The sequence below is a fragment of the Mesoplodon densirostris genome, chromosome 4 (genome assembly GCF_025265405.1).
Source record: "Mesoplodon densirostris isolate mMesDen1 chromosome 4, mMesDen1 primary haplotype, whole genome shotgun sequence".
Taxonomy (NCBI): domain Eukaryota; kingdom Metazoa; phylum Chordata; class Mammalia; order Artiodactyla; family Ziphiidae; genus Mesoplodon; species Mesoplodon densirostris.
The window spans coordinates 119,302,520-119,310,926 of NC_082664.1; the positions used below are offsets into that span (position 1 = coordinate 119,302,520).

Genomic DNA, 8,407 nt, shown 5'->3' on the forward strand with positions numbered 1-8,407 from the left:
TTTTGTTTCGTAGATATGTTGATTTGTATCGTATTTTAGATTCCACATATAAGTGATATTGTATGGTATTTGTCTTTCTCTTTCTGACTTACTTCGCTTAGTATGATAATCTCTAGACCCATCCATGTTGCTGCAAATGGCATCCTTTTGCTATTTTGATGGCTGAGTAATATTCCATTGTGTATATGTACCACATCTTCTTTATCCATTCATCTGTTGATGGACATTTAGGTTGTTTCCATGTCTTGGCTATTGTAAATAGTTCTTCTATGAACATAGGGGTGCATGTTTTTCAAATTATAGTTTTGTCTGGATGTATGCCCAGGAGTTGGATTGCTGGATTATATGGCAACTCTTTTTTTTGTTTTTTGAGGAACCTCCATGCTGTTTTCCACAGTGGCTGTACCAATTTATATTCCTAGGGGTACTTCTGCACCTGTTCCAGGATGAGCTGCATGGCCGGGTCACTCATTATCTGCTGCACCTCAAGGCAGCCACGGCCCATCACTTCACATCTTCAGGCTGTCGTGTTGGTTGTACTGGGCCATGAGGTAGCATTGGTAACCACCTGCTGCTTCCTTTACAGTTGGAGTCCAGGTCTGGTGCCTTCTGGTAGACAGTTGTGGCCTTTGGGTAGTCTTTCGTCACTTCTAGGGCAGCTGCTTTCCATGTATAACCCTTGATGAATGTTGGCTCTAGCCGGATACATTACGCACAGTCCTTGAGTGCCATCTGAAATCAAGCAGGAAGCTTGATGGCTGTACAATTTAGCATCTTTTGAGTTCTGTTTGATGGCTTCCGTTTAATGCTTCCTGGCCTGGGGATAGTCCCTTTTCTGAAAACATGCATTGCCTTTGTTCTTCTCCTCTAAAGCCCACTCGGGGTTTATGTAGGCCAGTCACTCTTGCTCCTGCAGGATTTTCTCTTCCTGTTGGCATTTCTTGAGCACATCTGGGGTTCAGTGCTCTGCCAGAGACTTGTTGTAGAAATGGATGGCATCCTTGTACTTTTCTTCTTTGAAATAGGCGTTGCCAATTTGAGCATAAGCTCTGGTAGTCTGTCAGTAGTCTTCTTGGCCAACTTCAATGGCCTTCTCAAAAAGCTCCAGGAATTCACTGTAGTTGCCCTTTTCAATGTACATGGCTGCTTGGTTGGTCACGAAAGTAATGTTGGTGTGGTCCAGGCCTGTGGCTCTGTCATAGAGCTTCAAGGTTGCATCAGAATCTTTCTTCTTACAAGCATCATTCCCCAATTCTTTTCCTTTCAGTGCCTGCTTCTTACTCTCCTGAAGATCTTTTTCCATTGGCTCTGGCTTGGTCTCCTTTTTGGGAGGAAGTGGTGGTGGAGGTATTGTCCTGGGATCACACTCCAACTTCTGGTACAGACTGGACATGTTGAAAGGGTTCATGAATTTCCTCTCTGCCAGCCAGGCCTCCATACTCTGTAAACCCTCTTTGAGCTGAGGATTGTTTGCTTTGTGTTTTAAACCCTCCTCATAGGTTCACTTGGCTTCTTCAAATGGGTTTAAGGACTCAAGAGCTTCTGCTTTTCATGAATAGCCCTTGCCCCAGTCAGGCTTGAAGGCAAGAGTTTTGCAACCATCCTCTGAGAGTGTTTCTATTGTCTGTTGTTTCTGCTAGCTCTTGGTTCAGTTGTCTGGTCTCCTCCTGTGCTTGGCTGCCTTAGTTGTGTGCCAAATATTAAAAAAAAAAAAAATTAGTTTGTAGCATGTTTTGAGGATTAACACAATGTTATCTTCCTGCAGAGACAATTTTGTTTTCCTGTCCTGGTGCCTGAACTCACTAGAAATTAAAGATCATTTTAATCCAATTTTAGGGATTGAGACTCAAAGCTGGGCTGCAGTCTACGTGAGGTCTGGCTTCCAGATCACCCTTACTCCCAAGGTACAGCCTTCGAGGGTCTCAAACCAGTGGTCTGTGGATTTATAAGAGCCATTCACACACCCTTCCCCAAACTTTGGCAGGCCCTGGGCTCCTACTTTTGTCCCTGTAGTAATCTAGAAGCTGTTCAAAGTACTGCTCAGCTTCCCAGCTGCCTTTTTAGGATTGGCAACACCGCCCCGCCCCCGCTGCCTGCCATGGGAAAACAGCTCCAAATGCTGAGCCTCCCTCTCTGAATTTTTGTCTCCTCCTGTATCTTGCTCTAGGAATTCTTCACTATTGTGTTGACCCTCTGACAGCTTCAAGCAGATTTTTGTTTCTCTGCAACCAGAGTTTTTATGAAAGGTAAAAATTGCACTGCTTTTCCAATTTCTTCCTTGGTCAATGGGCAGTTCACACTGCCTACTCCTTCTTGAGACAGGAGCAAAAGCATGGAGTTGGAAATGAACCTGGAAAGGATGAGGGTTCCCACTTAGCCCAAGCGGAGGGTGCTTGCTGGGGAGACATGGAGAAGGGTGAAGAGAGGAAAATCATGAAGGGCTAAGAGCGCCTAAAAGACTGGGCTGCCTGAAAGAGACGCATGCCCCCAAAGACCGTCTACTGCCCCCATGAAGGGAGCCCCGCTCATGTTGGCTGAGTTGGGGGCTGCTGAGTCAGAGAAGGGAGGCCATGCAAAGTTTCTACCCAACACAGGTGTAAAGTCAGGGCTAGGGCAGTAAAAAAAAAAAAAAAACAGAAAACCCCAAATAACAGTGGTTTGAATAAGACAGACATTTATTTCTCTCTCACACCAAACAAGTTTGGAGGTGGGTAGTCCACGGTCAGTCAGGTGAATTTACAAGGATGTCTAGGACCTTCCTTCTTTGCTCCACCATCTTCCACTCACAGCCTCTAGTTCATGGTCCAAGAGCTTGAGTTTCACATTTCAGTCAGCAAGAAGGAGAAGGACAAAGAGTAACACCTTTTCCTTTTGGGGACACTTACCCTACATCCCTCACGGCACTCATCCTATTGGCCAGAATGGGGTCACATTGTCACACCCACTACAAGGGAGGCTAGGAAATATAGTCTTTATTCTGGACCACCCCATGCCCAGCTAAGAATAAGGGATAATGGGGACTTCCCTGGTGGTCCAGTGGTTGAGACTCCACGCTCCCAATGCAGGGGGCCCGGGTTCGATCCCTGGTGGGGGAACTGAGAAACTAAGATGCCACATGCTGCACAGCACGGCCAAAAAATAAATTTAAAAAAATAAGGGATAGTATTAATAATGAAGAACGGGAGGAGGAATATTCAGGGACAACTAGTGGTCTCTGCTAGTGCCCTCCCCTTTCCTATCCTGTCCTCCCCCTCTCCTCCAGGAAGCCTTCCCTGACATCTCCAGTACTTACTAAGCTCCATTTCCTCTGCTTCACAGCTCAGAGGGTCTGATCACTGTAAGGAAATTTTGAATTAAAAAAAAATTACTGGATGTTTCCGATGGAAAACTATGCATTGTTTTGATTAGAACACATTCTTCTGATGCTCTCTCTATATTTTTAAACAAGCATCTCTTTTTTTACAACCTGTACTTTGTGGATGACTGATAGCAGTGCAAAATAATTGTTTATAATCATGCAAATAGATTGTTCACTGGAGATTTAGACCCTCCCCCTACCAATAGAAAAAGCCAGTTTTACATGTATTTCTAAATTTATTTAAACATTCCTTTATTCCATATAAATTAAGGCTTCTTTGAATTCTCCTTTGAACTGGTTGTAACATCTGCCTGGTTCCCTCATTAATACTAAGTTAAACACAATCTTTAACATTTGTTCATTTTTTATCTGTATGAGAACCATGATTTTCCTTTTTTTCATCATTCAACGCCATACACAGCCTGACTTGGTAAGGTGGGGAATCCAGCCAGAGGTTCCAGCAGGACAGATGCCAGTCTGGGCAGAAAAACCCAGGAAAAATGGCTCTAGGTATCAGACCCCTGACCTTAGAGGATGCACCTTTGGAGATAAAGGGCAGGTCTGGGGCCAGGTTTCCTACTTGGGCACCATTATTCCCGGGGAGGAAGAACAGACAGCAGGTGAGGCAAAGGTGGACAGGGGAGAGGCAGGGAAGAAGTCAGTTTGTCTGATTCAGCAGGGACATCTATTTGTCCTTGCCCCTGACTGGGGCTCACAGAGTGATTCTCACCCTGTCGACGTGCTTGACAGAGGTGGGTTGACATCGTGGATACCTGGGTGATGCAGCAGTGGGCAGGGCTGTAACTGGAGAACTGGAGACCCTTCCCCGACCCTGGGGGAGCCTTGACTGGGCCCCTGAGCTAGGGAACTGGGGGCTCTGGAATGTGGCTCCCTCCCGTGCATGAGCTGACTCACCTGTAGAACTTTGCTAAGGCTGTTCTCTTGGCCCAGAACACCCTCCCTGGAAGCACACTGAGGGAGGAAGGTGCTGTTTCCTCTCTCATACCGCCTCTCCGGTCCCTCCTCAGCCAGCATATGGCCACCTCAGCAGTCGTGGTAGGGGTGGATCGAGGGGAGAGGGCTGGAGCTGGGCTGGGGAGTGGGCCAGGACTAAGGTCAGCCAGGCAGGCTGGCCAGAGGCCTCCAATGGCTGTGGAGAATTGAGAATTCAGCAGAGGATGCAGAGGGTCCCGGGCTCCCCCATACTCTTCTCCCTGTTCCTCCTGTGAGCCCCCTATTCTGTCCTGGTCAAGCGGCTGGAGCCCTTGGGCCATCATAGCAACACTTCTCTGAGGAGCAAAGGTAACAGACGGGGGATTAAGGTCTGGATCGGGCAGGCACATGACAAGGGGCACACGAGGAATGTAAGCTGATTCCTCGCCCCACCCCAACTCCTCCACCAGAGGGCTGGGAGCCCGGAAGAGGGAGCCAGGAAGGGGAGGCCCACCTTCGAAGCTGGAGAGGCCTTTACCTCCGGAAGGTACATAGGCAAAGCTGAGCATCTGCCAGCCCCACGGCCGGTGTGTCTAGGCAAACGTCTGCCTGGTCAGCCCTGGGACCACCTGTCTTGCTCCTCCCTTTGGGGTCCCACCTTGCCCACTGCTGTCACGTTCTCCAGGACTCTCTGGGTCTCCACACACCCTCTCTTCTGGTGCTGGACTAGGGTCACAGGATGACCCCTAGTGCAGACCCTCCTCCTGCCCCAGGAAGCCACTGCCCCCCATGATCACAGAGAGAGAGGGTTCCCCTCTGTACTCTGCTGTGTTAGGAATGGGGCATGGGGGCGGTGCAGAGCTCTTACACAGGACAGTCAGACTATAATCGCGCTAGACTGTGGTCCTCTCAGGGCTGTGGAGCTCAGGAGGGAGGCACTGGCGCCCGCTGCAGTGCCAGGGAAGGGCCTGGTTGAGGGGCTTGAGCTGCTCCACAGGAAGAGAAATACTACCCAGCCCTTGGTGCCAGATCCCCATCCTGCCCCAGAAGCTGTGAATCTTCTAAAAGTTCTTGTATTGAAATCCTTGATCTCAAGCTAGAATTCCCACTCAATTTATTTCAGGTACGAGGAACAGTTTATTTCAGGTGTGGGGATGGCCATCCTGTTGGAGCTCAGGGGAAGAGCAGCGAGACCCCAGGTCTAGCCCAGCTCAAGTGCAAATTCCAGTACCAGCCCTGTCATAGACTGAGCCCCATCCTTGTGCATAACCTAAGCCCTGATCCTAGACACAGGCTGAGCCCTGATCTCTAGCTCTTGATTGAGCTTTCTCTGTAAAATTGTTCTTGATCAGCAGGGGCTTGAATGGGGAGAGTGAGCATGTGCTCATCTCCCACCACTGGAGCCTGAGCCCAGAGCCCTTGCCCGGTGGTGTGCAGTGGTCTTCAGGCGTGCTTCTGTCCCTCATCCCTCTCCTGTCCCTGGGAGCTCCTGCTTTGACCGTCGCTGCTAAGCCGGCCTCAGAGCTGAGAGAATCTTCAGCCCTGCCCCCAGCTTTGGCCCTAGCCTCGCCTAGACTGGCCTGGCCTGGCCAGGAGGGGCGCTGAAGGGGCCAGGAGATGAGGACCCAGTGTCCTAGGGTGTGAGTGGCCTTTGCTCTTGGACTGGAGCCATCAGAAATCAAATCTTCCTGGCCCTGATGGTGCCTGGGAAGGGGGCGGCCCTGCCAGCCTGGGCAGAGGTTGGGGTTTCTGCAGTCACTCCATCCTTTGTGGAACACTGACATCTCCGGAGACAGAGACTTCCTGGCATCACCAGGTAAGACCTGGGCATCCTGGGAGCACAGGCAAGGGAGATGGAATGGGGGTGCCAGGTGGGTTGGCTGGCCTGGGAGATGGGGTCACAGGCCAGGGTCGGGGTTGGGGTCCGCTTATGGAAGGGCAGGTGGGAGAATGGGGGCAATGGAACTAGGACTGGAGGTATAAGTTGTCAAAGACCAAAGCCTGCCCTGAGGAGGGCATCCACCCCACAACCTGGCCAGGCCTGGACTCAACCTCTTCACCCTGAAGGGGCTGGGGTGCAGAAGGCAGCCTCTGGGTGTGCAGACAGAGGAGTGCAGGTTTACAAAGCAGTTGAGCTTTGTAACAATTGAGCAGAGGGAAAGGGCTGGGCTGAGGGGTTTGCCTGATCCTGGGATGATATATGTGTTAGGGCTGGGTCTGACGGTGGAGGATTTTTCCCTTAGAGGAAGGAGTGCCTCCAGGTAGGAGTTGCTGGGCGGTGGCAAGAGGCAGGCGAGGAGGGCGGGAGTTTCCAGCCTGATTTCCTGCTGTGAAGGGTTCTAGGGATTATCTCCCCTTAAGGGGTTTCTGCGGTCTGCCTGTCCTGAGTGACCTGGGACAGACAGGTCACTGACCCTCTCGGAGGTCACACACAGGCCAGGAGCCTGGTGGGAGAGGCTTTGAAAGAGCTGAAAACTTCCTATGGCTGCCGGGGGTGGGATTGGCGGGGGAGGGATGCGGAGCATGGTCTGAGCCCCAAGCCGAGCTGGCTCCCGTGAAGGCACCAGACCCCTGCCCTTCCTGCCCTCAGCAGCTCAAAGCTTCTGAGGGCCGCCCTGGTCCTTCTCCTCCTGCGTCTGCAGGGGCAGGGGGAGGAAGCGGGGTGGCGAGCGGAAAGCAGGAATGACTGCAGCAATGACCAGGAGGAGGCTCTGGTTGAGACTCCACACCATTCTGGGTCTGCCCAGAATGCCAGGTCTGGGGGGGTACCCGGGAAGGGCCCCTCAACCCAAAGCCCACCCATCTCCACACCCAGCACCCCCAGTCCAGGTCTCTGGCCAGGATTCCACAGGGGCCCAGTGGGGGCGGGCAAGATGGGGACTGTTCTCTGACCCGCCCTCCTCCAGACTCCCCTCCTAGCCTAATGTGGTGGGAGCAGGGACCAAAGTGCCTCAGGAGCTGGGGCGGGGGATGGGGCGTGGCTGTCAGTGTCACTGCCCTCCACTAAGTCCCATCCTGCCTGGACACCAGCAGAGCTCCCACCACGGGTAGCGCCTCCGCCTCATCACAGCTCTGCCGTGACCGCCACTGTGGCCGTGGCACAGCCACCCCACCCCACCGTCAGCACCACTAACGCCCCCACCCGCGCCCGGATCACCTGCACCACTGAGACCCTCACCACGTCCACGAAGACCACCCACCTCGCATTTGAAGACTGGACAGAACTTTTCATTCTTCTTCAATACGCTTTCAGGCCTATAACCTCTCGGGCTGTGGGGCTGGCACATTCAACAGAGTCTGCAGCCCAAAGGGAGAAGGGCTTTGCTGGAGGGTCAGGCAGCAGGGGCTTGCAGCTGAGCTGCAGGGCAGAACTGTGGAAAGGGGCCGGGCAGACGCGGCTCAGGGAGTGGCTGGAGGCTTCAGCTAACCAGAGCTCACAGCTGGGCAACCTTCCTTTCCTGAAGGGGGATCCGAGTGGAGTCTTCCACCTTCCATCTTCTGCCACCTTCCATCTGGTCCTGGAGGCTTGGCAGCCTGAGCGGGAGCCTTCAGCATGAACAGGCAGTGGCTTCTAGCCGCTGGGCTTCTCCTGGCTGGTAAGTGGAGGTGCGGCCCCTGGGGGTGGGGGACCTGTCCTAGACCCCGCCCACTCACCTGGGGGACTTCCATGGCTCCCACATCAGGGCTGACCTTCCTTGTCTTTATGTCAGCCTGGCTTTGGTCAGCATGGAGGATCCTGAGACGGGGCCAGGATCCCCTCCTCAGTCCCCCACACTTGGGGCTCCATGAGGGCACTCAGCGTCACCCACTTGGGGGAACCTGGCATGGGGCTGGCCCCCAAGGGGCTTGTAGCCAGGTGTGGTATTACAGCTTTCAGAGATGGGTCCCCTCCCTATCCCCCCACCCACCTTCAGCCCTCAAGAAGCATCCTGTGTTCTGGGAATGGAATATGGAAACAATGCCTTGTTTCCTTGCTGGAGGTTAAACAGCACTTCCCAGCATCCTCAAGCAGCCTGGGTCTCACCAGAAAAGACTCCTTTGAGGAGGGGTCCTGCCATGGAGTGGAGCTGGGATGGGAGAGAAGAGAGGGATCCTTGAGGTATGCCCCTTTACCCT

The 8,407-nt window shown here is 52.7% G+C and overlaps 1 pseudogene; it reads right to left on the minus strand.

Annotated features, from left to right (window-relative positions):
- Positions 1-418: 418 nt before the first annotated feature.
- Positions 419-4,860, minus strand: LOC132488153 (stress-induced-phosphoprotein 1-like; annotated as a pseudogene).
- Positions 4,861-8,407: the final 3,547 nt, after the last annotated feature.